General features: G+C 41.7%; 1 protein-coding gene and 1 long non-coding RNA gene across 8 annotated transcripts in view; one reads left to right on the top strand and one right to left on the bottom strand.

The window, feature by feature from the left end:
- Window positions 1-7,629: 7,629 nt before the first annotated feature.
- Window positions 7,630-12,134, bottom strand: LOC140533956 (uncharacterized). The gene is made up of 2 exons (XR_011977122.1): window positions 11,192-12,134; window positions 7,630-10,098 (listed from the first exon to the last, which is right to left on the bottom strand). It is a non-coding gene; the product is annotated as an uncharacterized lncRNA (long non-coding RNA).
- Window positions 12,135-12,240: 106 nt separating this feature from the next.
- The window catches only part of ERGIC2 (ERGIC and golgi 2), a 74,025-nt gene continuing 70,589 nt past the window's right edge, over window positions 12,241-15,676 (top strand). For 2 of the 7 annotated variants that reach the window (XM_072654423.1, XM_072654429.1), the window contains exon 1: window positions 12,246-12,357. The gene's annotated coding sequence lies outside the window, so the exon portion shown is untranslated. Of the gene's footprint in view, window positions 12,358-12,711; window positions 12,800-13,007; window positions 13,079-15,676 lie in introns of those variants that run through there. The other 5 variants (XM_072654425.1, XM_072654424.1, XM_072654430.1 and 2 more) reach the window with 4 other exon arrangements.

Genomic DNA, 15,676 nt, shown 5'->3' on the forward strand with positions numbered 1-15,676 from the left:
AAATACCCTTTTTGTGTACTCTACAATATCTAGCACAATGCTATACCATAATAAGTCACTCAGTATGTACTTGTGGAATCCAACTGAAATGTTTTTACTCTCTTACTAATGGGGATATGGAATACACAAATGGACAAAGCCTCCATATTTTCAGAAGAAAGATTAAGAATCATTACTCTACCTTGATAAGACTCAGAAATAATTAGATTCAGTATCCAGTGTTGATAAATCTTTTTAAAAAATGACCTAGAAAAGACCTCCCTATTTGTCAAGAATTGTTGGGAAAACTAGAAAGCAGTCTGGCAGAAATTAGGTTTAGACAGTGTCATACAATGTATACCATAATAAACTGAAAGTCAACACATGAGCTGAGCATTAAAGTTGAAACCATGTCAGCTGCCATTGTGTTGATGGCTACAAAGAGATTTCTTTTTTTTTTTTTTAATAAATTAATTTATTTGTTTTTGGTTTTCAACAATCACTTCCATAAATCTTAAATTTTCTCTTCCTCCTTCTCCCCTGCCTCCTTGAGATGGTATGCAATCTTACATGGATTCTACACATACATTCTTATTAAACACATTTTCACATTAGTCATGTGGCACAGAAGCTTTAAAAAGAATAGGAGAAAACATGAGAGAAACCATACCAAAACAAAACATAACACAAGAAAAAATGTTCTGCTTCATTCTGCGTTCTGATTCCATAGTTCTTTCTCTGGATGTGGATGGCATTTTGCCTCGAGAGTCCTTTAGGAATGTTTACGTCCTTGAATTGCTGTGAAGGGGTAAGTCTATCAGAAACAGTCCTTGCACATTGTGGCTGTTGCTGTTTATAATGTTCTCCTGTTCTGCTCCTTTCACTCAGCATCAGTTCATATAAGTTGTTCCAGGCCTGTCTGAACTCCTCCTGCTCTTCATTACTTATATCACAATAGTGTTCCATTACATTCATATACCACCACTTATTCAGCCATTCCCAAATTGATGGGCATCCCCTTGATTTCCAGTTTTTGGCCACCACAAAGAGAGCTGCTATAAATATTTTTGTACATGTGGGACCCTTTCCCATTTTTATGACCTCTTTGAGATACAGTCTTAGAAGCGATATTGCTGGGTCAAAGGGTATGCACATTTTTGTACCCTTTGGGCATAGTTCCAAATTGCTCTCCAGAATGGTTGGATCAGCTCACAGCTTATGGAAAGATTTCATTTTTTAAAAAATTTATTTATTTTTTATTTAACTTTTAACATTCATTTTCACAAAATTTTGGGTTCCAAATTTTCTCCCCTTTTGTCCCCTCCTCCCACCCCAAAACACCAAGCATTCTAATTGCCCCTATCACCAATCTGCCCTCTCTTCTATCATCCCTCTCTGCCCTTGTCTCCATCTTCTCTTTTGTCCTGTAGGGCCAAATAACTTTCTATACCCTTTTACCTGTATTTCTTGTTTCCTAGTAACAAGAACAGTACTCGACAGTTGTTCCTAAAACTTTGAGTTGCAACTTCTCTTCCTCCCTCCCTCCCCACCCCTTCCCTTTGGAAGGCAGGCAATTCAACATAGGCCATATCTGTGTAGTTTTGCAAATGATTTCCATAATAGTCGTGTTGTATAAGACTAACTATATTTCCCTCCATCCTATCCTGTCCCCCATTACTTCTATTCTCTCTTTTGATCCTGTCCCTCCCCATGAGTGTTGACCTCAAATTACTCCCTCCTCCCCATGCCCTCCCTTCCATCATCCCCCCCACCCTGTTTATCCCCTTATCCCCCACTTTCCTGTATTGTAAGATAGGTTTTCACACCAAAATGAGTGTGCATTTTATTCCTTCCTTTACTGGAATGTGATGAGAGTCAACTTCATGTTTTTCTCTCACCTCCCCTCTTTTTCCCTCCACTAAAAAGTCTTTTGCTTGCCTCTTTTATGAGAGATAATTTGCCCCATTCCATTTCTCCCTTTCTCCTCCTAATATATTTCTCTCTCACTGCTTGATTTCATTTTTTTAAGATATGATCCCATCCTCTTCAATTCACTCTGTGCACTCTGTCTCTATGTGTGTGTGTGCATGTGTGTGTGTGTGTGTGTAATCCCACCCAGTACCCAGATACTGAAAAGTTTCAAGAGTTACAAATATTGTCTTTCCATGTAAGAATGTAAACAGTTCAACTTTAGTAAGTCCCTTATGACTTCTCTTTGCTGTTTACCTTTTCATGCTTCTCTTCATTCTTGTGTTTGAAAGTCAAATTTTCTTTTCAGCTGTGGTCTTTTCATCAAGAATGCTTGAAAGTCCTCTATTTCATTGAAAGACCAATTGTTCCCCTGAAGTATTATACTCAGTTTGCTGGGTAGGTGATTCTTGGTTTCAGTCCTAGTTCCTTTGACTTCTGGAATACCCTATTCCACACCCTTTGATCCCTTAATGTAGAAGCTGCTAGATCTTGTGTTATCGTGATTATATTTTCATAATACTTGAATTGTTTCTTTCTAGCTGCTTGCAATATTTTCTCCTTGACCTGGGAACTCTGGAATTTGGCCACAATGTTCCTAGGAGTTTCTCTTTTTGGATCTCTTTCAGGCGGTGATCTGTGGATTCCTTGAATGCTTATTTTGCCCTCTGGTTCTAGAATCTCAGGGCAGTTTTCCTTGATAATTTCATGAAAGATGATGTCTAGGCTCTTTTTTTTGATCACGGCTTTCATGTAGACTCATAATTTTTAAATTGTCTCTCCTGGATCTATTTTCCAGGTCAGTTGTTTTTCCAATGAGATATTTCACATTATCTTCCATTTTTTTCATTCTTTTGGTTTTGTTTTGTGACTTCTTGGTTTCTCATAAAGTCATTGGCCTCCATCTGTTCCATTCTAATTTTGAAAGAACTATTTTCTTCAGTGAGCTTTTGAATCTCCTTTTCCATTTGGCTAATTCTGCTTTTGAAAGCATTCTTCTCCTCATTGGCTTTTTGACCCTCTTTTGCCACTTGGGTTAGCCTATTTTTCAAGGTGTTATTTTCTTCAGCATTTTTTTCGGTCTCCTTTAGCAGGGTGTGGACCTGCTTTTCATGCTTTACTTGCATCTCTCTCATTTCTCTTCCCAATTTTTCCTCCACCTCTCTAACTTGTTTTTCAAAATCCTTTTTGAGCTCTTCCATGGCCTGAGCCCATTGGGTGGGCTGGGATCCAGAAGCCTTGACTGCTGTGTCTTTCCCTGATGGTAAGCATTGTTCTTCCTCATCAGAAAGGAAGGGAGGAAATACCTGTTCACCAAGAAAGTAATCTTCTATAGTCTTATTTTTTTTCCCTTTTCTGGGCATTTTCCCAGCCAGTGACTTGACTTCTGAGTATTCTCTTCACACCCACTTTGCCTCCAGATCTGCCCAGCCAGTGCTTGGGGTCTGAGATTCAAATGCTGCTTCCCAGCCTCAGGGCTTTTGGTGGGGGCAGGGCTGCTATTCAATGTGAGATTAAGTTCAGGTGCTCAGGTCCGGGCAGGGCTGCCTCACAGGGCTCAGTTCCCTCAGGGGGTTTATGCAGAGACCTTCAACAATGGATCCAGGCTCCTGCCTGCTTGGGGAGCCCCAGTCTGCTGCTGCCTCAGCTGCTGCCTCCTGAGGGGGCCTGAGTTATGGAGGGACCCCACTCCCCTCTCAGCAAGCCGAGAAGACCCTCTCACCAACCTTTGGGGCCCATGGGTGGAGGGACCTGCGCAGCCACTGGCGATTCTGTCCCTGAAGCCCGCTCCGATCCGCACTGAGAGCCGTGCGGCCAAGGCTGGGCTCGGCTGATCTTCAGGTCCGGGGCGCGACGGACCTTTTGTGAGAGGTTTTCAGGGCTCTCTGGAACAGAAATCGCGTCTGCTCCATCGTTCTGTGGCTTCTGCTGCTCCAGAATTTGTTGGGAGTTCTTTTTTACAGATATTTTATGGGCTGTGGGTTCGGAGCTAGCGTATGTGTGTATTTCTACTCTGCCATCTTGGCTCCACCCCCCAGAAAGATTTCTTAAACAAACAAGGAAAAGAGGTAATTACAAAAGAGAAAATAATATTTTATTTATTTATTTATTTATCTAACTTTTAACATTCATTTTCACAAAATTTTGGGTTCCACATTTTCTCCCCTTTTGTCCCCTCCACCCACCCCAAAACACCGAGCATTCTAATTGCCCCTGTCTGCCAATCTGCCCTCCCTCCCTCCCCACCCCTTCCCTTTGGAAGGCAAGCAATTCAATATAGGCCAGATCTGTGTAGTTTTGCAAATGATTTCCATAAGAGTAGTGTTGTGTAAGAACTAATTATATTTCCCTCCATCCTATCCTGTCCCCCATTACTACTCTTCTCTCTTTTGATCCTGTCCCTCCCCATGAGTGTTGACCTCAAATTACTCCCTCCTCCCCATGCCCTCCCTTCCATCATCCCCCCCACTCTGCTATTCCCCTTATCCCCCACTTTCCTGTATTGTAAGATAGGTTTTCATACCAAAATGAGTGTGCATTTTATTCCTTCCTTTAGTGGAATGTGATGAGAGTAAACTTCATGTTTTTCTCTCACCTCCCCTCTTTTTTCCCTTCACTAAAAAGACTTTTGCTTGCCTCTTTTATGAGAGATAATTTGCCCCATTCCATTTCTCTTTTTCTCCTCCCAATATATTTCTCTCTCACTGCTTGATTTCATTTTTTTTTTTAAGATATGATCTCCTCCTCTTCAGTTCACTCTGTGCACTCTGTCTCTATGTGTGTGTGTGTGTGTGCGTGTGCATGTGTGTGTGTGTTATCCCACCCAGTACCCAGATGCTGAATAGTTTCAAGAGTTACAAATATTGTCTTTCCATGTAGGAATGTAAACAGTTCAACTTTTGTAAAGTCCCTTATGACTTCTCTTTGCCATTTACTTTTTCATGCTTCTCTTCATTCTTGTGTTTGAAAGTCAAATTTTCTTTTCAGCTGTGGTCTTTTCATCAAGAATGCTTGAAAGTCCCCAATTTCATTGAAAGACCATTTTTTCCCCTGAAGTATTATATTCAGTTTTGCTGGGTAGGTGATTCTTGGTTTTAGTCCTAGTTCCTTTGACTTCTGGAATATCCTATGCCACTCCCTTCGATCCCTTAATGTGGAAGCTGCTAGATCTTGTGTTATCCTGATTGTATTTCCACAATACTTGAATTGTTTCTTTCTAGCTGCTTGCAATATTTTCTCCTTGACCTGGGAACTCTGGAATTTGGCCACAATGTTCCTAGGAGTTTCTCTTTTTGGATCTCTTTCAGGCGGTGATCTGTGGATTCCTGAATACTTATTTTGCCCTCTGGTTCTAGAATCTCAGGGCAGTTTTCCTTGATAATTTCATGAAAGATGATGTCTAGGCTCTTTTTTTGATCCTGGCTTTCAGGTAGGCCCATAATTTTTAAATTGTCTCTCCTGGATCTATTTTCCAGATCAGTTGTTTTTCCAATGAGATATTTCACATTATCTTCCATTTTTTCATTCTTTTGGTTTTGTTTTGTGAATTCTTGGTTTCTCATAAAGTCACTAGCCTCCATCTGTTCCATTCTAATTTTGAAAGAATTATTTTCTTCAGTGAGCTTTTGAATCTCCTTCTCCATTTGGCTAATTCTGCTTTTGAAAGCATTCTTCTCCTCATTGGCTTCTTGAACCTCCTTTGCCAATTGAGTTAGCCTATTTTTCAGGGTGTTATTTTCTTCAGCATTTTTTTGGGTCTCCTTTAGCAGGGTGCTGATCTGTTGTTCATACTTTGCTTGCAAGTCTTTTATTACTCTTCCCAGTTTTTCCTCCACCTCTCTATCATGATTTTGAAAATTGTTTGGGCTCTTTAAGACCTTTTCCCAGAACTGATCCCATTGAGTGGGCTGGGATGTAGAAGCACTGACTTCCGTGTCTTCCCCTGATGGTGAGCACCGCTCTTCCTCATCAGAAGGGAGGGGAGGAGAAACCTGCTCACCAAGAAAGTAACCCTCAATAGTTTTGTTTTTTTTCCCTTTTCTGGGCATTTTCCCAGCCAGTGACTTGAGCTCTGAATATTCTCCTCACACCCACCTCGCCTCTGGATCCTCCCAGCCCGCGCTTGGGGTCTGAGAATCAAATGCTGCTTCCCAGCCTCAGTGCTTTGGGCGGGGGCAGGGCTGCTATTCAGTGTGAGATTAAGTTCAGGTGCTGGGGTGGGGGCAGGGCTGCCTCACAGGCTCAGTTCCCTAAAGGGGTTTATGCAGAGACCTTCAACAATGGATCTAGGCTCCTGCCTGCTTGGGGAGCCCAGGTCTGCTCCCACCTCCGCTGTTGCCTCCCGAGGGGGCCTGAGTTATGGGCGCACCCCACTCCCCTCTCGACCCGCCAAAGAGACCCTCTCACCGACCCCTGTCACCTGTGGGTGGAGGGACCCACGTGGCCGCTGGAGATTCTGTCCCTGAACCCCGCTCGGATCTTTTCCTCTCGGTGCCGCGGCCGCAGCAGGGCTGTACTCAGCTCCCAGTCCAGGCGCCCAGTCCGCGGCATGAAGGACCTTTTGCGAGAGTTTTGCAGGTCTCTCTGGAACAGAAATCACCCTTGCTCCAATGTTCTGTGGCCTCTGTGTGCAGAATTCGCCATGAGTTACTTATTTGTAGATGTTCTATGGGATGTGGGTTTGGAGCTATGTGTATGTGCGTCTTTCTACTCTGCCATCTTGGCTCCGCCCCCCGAGAAAATAATTTTGATCTCACAAGACAGAAACACTTCTGTACAAATAAAATTAATATAACTAGAATAAGAGAAGTAGATCTTAGAAGATCTGAGCATGCCCAGACAGGCTTCTCAGCATACCTCCATGTTAGCTGATCTGGGCATGCTCCAAAGGTCCTGTTACACAGATTGAATGAATTGATGATGCACAGAGGAAATGAAATAACTTACCCAAGGTCACACAATAACTAGCAGAGTCAGGATCTGATTTCATGTCCTCTAACTCCAAAACTTTTCTTACTGTATCACATATATAATAAAATATATGAACAAATAGTTCTCAAAAGAATTACAATCAATTAATCATTTGAAAGAATGTTCTAAAATACTAAAAAGAAAAATGAAAGTCATAGATATAAAGCTGGAAGTTTCCTTAGAGGCCATCTAGTTCAAAGTCTCATTTCATAGATGAGGAAACTGAAGCCTAGAGAGATTATATAATTTGCTCAAAGTTGAAGAGGAAAAAATCGAATCTCTGACCTCTGAGCTCAGATGCAGCGTTCTTTCAACTTTACCCTGCCTTATAACTAAGTTCATAAATAGTTAATATATCTCCTTTCTACTATAATGAACCTCTCCCCTTTCCCAGGGACCTACCTACATAGTCCCTCAGGCTGAGGTTATTTTCTTTTACCAAAGGAGTTAGGGGAAGTAGCTGGATTTGCTGGAGAGTCATGCAATTCCCTCTTCTGGCAAATTTCACCAACCTATCACCCTAGTCTAATAGTACTACCCTGGGATTGAGGCCCTCCCATAAAAGAGAGAAAAGCTCCATATTATTAGAGTAAATTCCTTTCCTTAGACCTTCACAGCCCATGTAATTTACTATACCAACATAGGAAATGGTTTAGGTTTGTTCAAATTCCTCACACAGCATATAAATCACAGTGTCAGTCAATCATTCCATCAACAAGAATTTATTGCCATGTGCTATGCTAGATCCTGGGTATCTACATATAAAATATAAAACAATCCTTGCCCTCAAAGAGTTCTATCTGAGGAAATAACGTGCATATATATTTTAAGCATATACAGAATAAATGTATTCTATACTGTCTTTAGCCATACATGTAAAATAATTGCAAAATAAATACTGGGTAATAAGGGAGGACATTAGCTGGTGGGGGGAAGAGGAACCAAGAAAGCTTTGGGTAGAAGGTGGTGCTTGAACTGTAGTCTGAAAAAATCTCTAAGGCAGATGCAGTAAGAGAGTGCTGTCTAAGCATATATGTTAGCCAGCATGTAGAGATGGAGAGCTTTATATGAGGAACAGAGGACAATTTCGCTGGATCATAAAACATGGCAGGGGTGGAGTGGGGGGAGAGAAGAAAATAGAATAAGCGTGGAAATAGAGACTGGGGCCAACTTGTAAAGAGCTTTAAATGCTAGATTTCACATTTTATCCTAGAGAAAGTAAGATGCCATCAAAGTTTATTGGGTCAGGGAGGAAAATCACTTTGGCATCTCAGTGGAGAATAGGTTAGAATGGGGAAAGACTTGAGGCAGGAAGATCAATTTTGAGATAGTTCAAATAGTCTAGATGAAAGGTGATAAGGTCCTGAACTCTAGGTGTGGATTGAACTTTGGGTGTGGTTGTAGTAGAGAAAAGCAATCCAGTATAAGAGATGTAGAAGTAGAAATGATATGATTTTGTAATTTTGCATATGAGGGGTGAAAAGAGAGTGAAGATATGAAAGCTACTGAGGTTATAAATCTGGATTAGGTAGAAGAAGGGAAAATGCTTTTCACAGACATAGAGTTGAGTTTGAAATGTCTCTGAGATATCCAGTATGAAATATTCAAAAGGTAACTGGTAATATGGGACTGGAGCTCAGAGAAGAGGTTGGGGCTATAGATATACATGTGAATCATCTTTATAGAATTGATGAACTCATGGGAATTGATGTGGTGACTAAGAGAAAAGAGGATACAGGACAAAACCTTGGAGAACATTCATGGTTAGGGGGCATGATATGCAAAAGAAACTCAAACAAAGTAATCAGACTGAAAGGAGGCAAACTAGAAGAGAGTGTTGCCACAAAAATTGTTAGAACATCTAGGAGAGGATGGTCAAGGTCAAACACATGGATGTGCTGGGGCATAGTGGAGACACTGAGGAAAGGAATCCAGGCCAGGAATCTTCCATCTGCTCAGCGAGTCTACCACTTTCTGCTGCTACCTCATTGCCAGCCTCTTCAAGTGAGAGGGCCTTATAGTGGGGGTGACTTAGTGCCCTGAGCTATGTCCTGCTGGGCACAGTCTTGTTCTCTGAGGAAAGGTTGATAGGGACCTGGTCAGGCATCTTCCATCTGCCCCAAAACAACTACTCCAGTATGTACCAGATAGAAGTAATAAATAGGATGAGTATGGAAACATTTATATGAATTGCTGTAAAGTGATATCAGCAGAACCAGAGCACCATCCAAGCTGACAACTGAAGTAAGGAAAGAAGGAAGTAAGGGTAAGGTACCTCCCCTTTTCTATGTGAACAGTTTGATTACTGAAAGAGGGAGAGAAAGAGAAAGCAAAAAAATGACAACATCCACTTATAAAGAACACAGTTTTGCTGGTTTCATTTAAGGCTGGAGACATATGAAGATTGAAAGGTTGTTGTACCCATGCCCTTGCTTCTGGGCACAGGGCATGTACTCCTCTTCATCCATTGAAGATCTGGGCTCAGTCAAACTGTCAACCTGTGGCTGTAGCATTTCATGGAGGTAGAAATTCAGAAGCAATCTGTATTGTACATTGCTGTATGATCCCTTGAAGTTCCTTAGATTCCATTTTGTAACCTGGGGGCTATCTTGTAAGTCTGAATTGTGATGCAGTTTTAATTTGCTATGGAAATTTACTAGCTGGCTTCCTTTCCCTTACCCCCCACCCCCATGCCTTGGCCTTCCCTAACTTTCTATCCTGATTGAATGACCATCTCCTGTCCTGTTTCATAGTTTATGATGGCAAATATCAAAACAATGAGAGGGCTTTTGTTTACTCTGTACATGGAGACAGTTCCACCATTACTACCACCATTCTGAGGGGAACATATTTGAAGAACACTATAAAAACCCTGATGAAAGTTCTAGTCAGTGGAGCCGTCACAGCTGTCCTTTCCCAGCATGACTGACACCTACTCTGAACTAAAGTTCAGGAATCAGTTTTTCCAACTCACTGTGATCACCTAGTTTGTAGTGTGGGATGCCTCCCTTTCCTTCAGGACATTTCTTGTCTCTTTCCCTCCTTATTTCTTCCTTTAGGTCCTGCTGCTTGTACTCTGGAGTCAGCCATTGTTTACATTCACTATGGACCACTGGTAGTGCTAAGTGTCAAGGCACTACTAATAAAGCTTCCTGGATTGATTCTTGGAGTTGTGTCCTCCTGTCAGAATTAAATTATAAAAGAAATGTAAGTGGTACCCTTATCACTTAAAGAAGCTGTTCAATTAGCTATTTCTTACACTTCAGGCTGCCTGTATCTGCTTTATATAATCTCAGGAGTGAAAAGAAACCCTCATCCCCTTACCTGAAGTGTAAAATCCAGTCTACACTGTCCCCAACAAATAAACACCCAGTCTTTCTTTAACTGAACTTACAATGAAACTTATAGCTTCTCAAGCCCATTTCATTTTAAAATGCCTCTGTTAGGAAGTGTTTCATTACATATAGCCAAAATCTTCCTTTCTTTAACACCTACCTCTTGGTAGCAGTTCTATTGTCTGAGACCAAGCAAAAACAATTTAATCCCTCTCTGTGCTAGAGTACTTCAAATATCAGAAAACAAGGCTTATGTCTTTTCTTCTCTAGTTTCTTATTGTTCCTGTCGTATCCTGGTTAATCACCTTCAGAAGTGTATCAGCTTATCCTTCCTAAAATATTCCACCCAGATCTAAACACTACTCACTAGTTGTGGTCTGATAGGACTGTGTCACCACATCCTCATTCTAAACACAATACAGAATTTATCAGACTCTTAGAGGAGTTAAATAACACAAATATCTTGTATTGCAGGATCTAAGGGATATACAATACCTAAGTCCAGTGTGATAACATCACCCTGAAAGATCACTTGTCAGGCATACTGTACAGGGGATTCTTGTTCAAGTACATTTCGACAAGGTGACTTTCTCATTGAGAGCCTGTAAAAAATCTCCTAATTTACAGTTGTTTATTAGCTAGGAGCCCTGGGTTTTAGTCCTAGTTATGTAATCTTGGGCAAATTTGGGACAAACTCTGAGAATAGGCAAATGCTACAAATAGGTTTGATTTGTTGTTTTGTTGACTGCCTAGATTTAGGAAAGTGATGGAGAAAATGCTAATAATACAGGTTAAACTTAAAATGTTGTCAGCTATACAATTTTTCCCCCTGAGAGCCAGTTGTTAAACATTTATCAGCACATCATCTGAGTTAGATGCTACTCTTATCTCCCTTATACAAGATGAGGAAACTGAGGTAGAGAGGGTAAGCTACTTACCTAATGTCCCACAGCAATGGCCTGAAGCAGGTTTTGAACTAAATATCAATAGAAATCACAGTCCTAAAAGAGCAAGATTAGGAAGCCTGGAATCTGAGAAGAAAAAAACACCCCAACATGAAATCAGAAAGGTTTGAGATTATCAGATTAAAATTTGAAATGTAGTACATGAGGTCATATTTAAACAGTAATACTGTTCTTGACTCCAGCTGGCAATTATTTCCCCTTTCTCTTTTATCCCTACTGCGTTTTTAAAATCATCTTTAGTTGCAGGGAATGGTCAGAGGGTAATGATGTTTGACTGGATCGACTTTAGGAAAATGCTAGTAAATGAATGACAACTGCTCTCCAGGAAAACCTACAGGGCACACTCTAAAATTTCATCTCCATTATTAACATTTTCTCCATGACTTTCTTGAGTCTAGACAATCCATGAACCAATAAACCAAGCTCTGGTTTGTAGTATTTGCAAATTTCCAAAGTATAAATGCTCAAACGGAATATTTAGCAATCCCCTAGGTGGGTATGAGCTACCTGGCTCTTGCACATGCCTGGGACAATCAGTTTTATCCACAGGAACAGCCTTGCTTGGAAAAACCAAGGAGCTGCCAACTTGTATTGTGTCGGGAGGAATAGGGAATGCCATACATTAGCCTGGCACCCTGAAACCTGGACATGGGATCAGGGCCACGGAAGGGCAGCCTGTGCCTCTGCACCTTGTCTGGATTCAGGATTTTATTTTGGAAGATGAATATCTGGCCACTGGACCCAGGTGGCTCAGGAGGAGAAAGCGAGGCTGGGGACCTTGCACAGCCCTCCCTCCCTCCCTCCAATCCAAGTCATCTGCAAGTCACGCCATCGTCCCGCTGTCACGGCCCTCTTCGAGAACGAAGGGCAAACACAACAACGAACTCCGGACACACGTGCTTCCTCGAGGCCCAAGTCTCCGAAAGCTCGCATTCGCCACGCCCCCCTCTCCCAAGTTCCACCTCTTCCGACTCCTCAGGCTGAGGACCACGGGAAATATCGCGAGAACGTCATCCGTAGCCAAAAAGAAATTTCCGGCGGCTGCTGCTCCACCTCCCGCGATATTTCCGGACGCTCGGGACCCTGAGTGGCTGAGGGCTTCCGTGTATCATGGCTGTCGGCGTGTACTGTATCCTAAGGTAAAAGAATCGTGAGGTTGTGGACGCCGCGCGGAGGCCCGCTCTGGGGGGCTTGAGCGAGGGATTCGGGCCGTGCAGCGAGGTTGGCTCCCGGAGCGGTGCTTTCTTTCCGGCGCGCACGAGGGCGGGTACCGGCTCCCGAGCACCCTCCCCCTCTCTTTGGGGGCGTTACTGGCCCCATCCCTCTGCGCTCCGCCTGGCCCGGGGTCGCTCCTCCGAGACCTGGGCTGGCGGGTTACGCGCCGGGGGGGAAGGGGAGGGCACGGGAAGGTAGACCGGCCCCCTTCGTCGGCGCCTCCTCAGTCCCTGTGCCCGGAGAATCCTCGTTCTGGCCGGCTGGCTTCTCTGAGGCTTGCGCCGAGCTCGCCTGCCCGGGTTGATAGCATTCACGAACCTCGGCTTGTCGGGGCGGGCTCTCCGCTCGAGCACTGTCAGATTCAGGGTGGGATGTCGTGGTTCTAGATGATGTCTTAGGAGACCTTGGAAGGGGGTAGCGGGGGCAGGGGGCGGGCGCGAGAGGCTCTTGTTGGAGAGAACCCAGTGAGCCCCGGACGCTCGGAGGTCCGTCCCTCCATTTAACACCTACTGCGTGTCGAGGCACCGGGTTAAGCTTGGGCATACAAAGAAAGGTAGAAGACTGCCCTTGCCTTCATGATCCTCCTAACCAATCGGGGAAGACCACCTAAAAAAGGAAGCAGAACAGGGGGGGAGGGAGGAGGAGGTAAGGAGAAAGCAGCAGGTGGGGGAGGGGCTTAACTGACATCCGCTGTCAGACTGCTACTGTAGTTACTGCTGCTACAAGCCCCAGGGGGTAAAATGCAGCGTTGTGGAGAGAGTAACTGGAGCTTGTTGGTAAAACTCCCCAGCCTTCACAACAGAAAACCTCATTTCCGAACTTAAGCTTTCAGTGCTTTACCTTTTTGTGGGAACATTTTACGTATGTGGTGACAACACACCCACAAAGTATCTTAGCATGTATATATTTTTGGTTTTCAGTTATTGAGACATCCTCCGTCCCTCCCTTCTCCTCACATAAACCTTGAGTTATATCTATATTTTACAATAATAATAATGATAGTACATGACACTTCAGGGTTTGCAAAGTGCTTTATAAATATTAACATATTGTATGCACAGGACAAGCTTGGGAGGTAATTGTGGCTGAGCCTAAGTGCAGCCAGTAAGTATCTGTGGCTGCATTTGAATCCAGATCTTACCGACTCCAGTTTCAGGATTCTAGTCACCGCTTGACCTAACTGCTTTTTCTTAGTTAATGTAAAATTAGTTTTGACTTCAGTGACCCCTCTGGGTTCCCTGATCATACTTTTAGAGCCACTGGAATATGTTAATTGTAACAGTGACATTAATGAAATGTGCTCTATTTTTATGATTTCTGTGTTTTATTATTTTTTAAATTAATAAAATAAATTAATTTTTACTTTTTATTATTAAATTTTAACTTTAATTTACTCAAATTTAGTAGTTATTTTACATAGCAAAATTCATAATTGACATTCAATCAGGTTTATTGTGCATTTGGACTTCTGTGTTTGTGAGTTATTTTGAGATGATTACAATTACTTTGACTTCAGTTTTGATTGAAGGGATTGAAGAGTTATTTGTCTCGTTTGGTCTTTATACAAAGCAGTGGAAAGATTAGTAGAGCCCCCATTGCAAGTAATTCAGTTGTTCAAAGCTTTTTCCTATTTTGGTTTCACATATGTCAAGGCAGAAAGGTTAAAACATTGAATTGAATTTAAGAAATATTTGTCAAGAATCTATAAAATCCTTCTCCACCTACCTGCTGTATTTGTCACTGTTGAGCTCTTTGAGAGCAGAGGGTATCTTTTGCCTTTCTTTGTTTTTCCAGTGCTGGGCGTATTAGTAGTTGCTTAATCATCATCACTCCACCAGTTCTGGATATTCCCAAAGGTTCTATCAAGAATCCATGAACTTAAAAAAAAAGTTTTGATAATTATTTCAGCATAATTGGCTTACTTTGTAATCTTGTATATTTTATGCATTTAAAATATGATTCTTAGAGGGAGTTCATAGTCTTAACCAGACTTCAAAATCTGGATCCCAGCTCTTCCTGAATTGGCCACACCCTCATTGAATATTACTCTGCATCCTATACTTTCCCATTCAGTTAAAGTGGCCTTGCTTCTGTAACTGACACATGACACTCCTCTCATTGTATCTCTGCCTTTCCCATGTTTTTCCACATCCCAGCAATGTAGTCCATCCTTACTTGCATCCACTCAGTGTACCTGTCTTCCTTTAATACACAACTGAAGCAACATCTTCCGTATTGTTTTTTCTAATAGTGCTGTTCCCCTCAATTGCTAGTGCCTTTTCTTCTAAATTCTCTTGTGCTTAAGTGCTTTGTATATATTTGTGTTTATAAATTTAGTATTTATGCTGTATGAGTATTTTTATATGTACTTGTGTCCCTTGAACTTGAATATAAGGTCTTTGTAATCAAGGATAAATGCTTGTTGATTGATTGGATTGTCATTTGGGGAGTTGTCTCAGAGGTCCTAGTGCAGTCTTAAGCTCTTAAACTTTAAAGATTTTGGGGTGCATATTGTATGTTTCTCTATATCTTAGATTCTAAACCCTTATTAGAGATATTTGATAAATTTTTCTCTATAACACCTTTTAAAAAAAATTCTTAGGCCTATTGATTTTTGTGCAGCAAACAGCTTTTCAACTTCATTTCATCAAAATGATCTTTTGTCTATAGATTTTATAGATCAAATGTCTATCATTTGTTTGGTTAAGAATTCCTACCCAGAACTGTGAAAGGTACAACATCTGTTTCTCTCCTAGTTTTTTAATATTATGGTTTTTAATATCCTATGTCCCTTTTGAATTGATTGTGAAAGGCCTTGTAAGATACTGGTTTGCTTAATTTCTGCTATTTTCTTTTTTTTGCCAGCTCCTCTTATTTTATGATGTCTTTTGTCCTTTCTTTTGTTTAAGAGTTATCTCTAGCCATAGTTGTAAACCTTATTTCCATTCTCTGTTTTATTTGTTAAGTTGTGACCTTTTTTGTTTAGGTCACTTAACCTGAAGGAATGTATTGTTGCATACAGTATGTGGTATAAGACAGTGATGTGAACTTTTTTTTTTTTGTTTTACCAAACTGCTTTTCCCAGCACTTCTGGAATAGGGAGTCCTTCCCATGAAGTTTGTGTTTATGGGCTGCTGTTACTGTTTCTGCCACCCACTGATCAGTACCAAATAATTTTGAGGATTATTATAGTTTAGTTTTTTTAAAGTCCATAAGTTCTGTGCTTCTTTTCAATTATTTTAC

The sequence above is a fragment of the Notamacropus eugenii genome, chromosome 3 (assembly GCF_028372415.1).
Source record: "Notamacropus eugenii isolate mMacEug1 chromosome 3, mMacEug1.pri_v2, whole genome shotgun sequence".
Classification (NCBI taxonomy): domain Eukaryota; kingdom Metazoa; phylum Chordata; class Mammalia; order Diprotodontia; family Macropodidae; genus Notamacropus; species Notamacropus eugenii.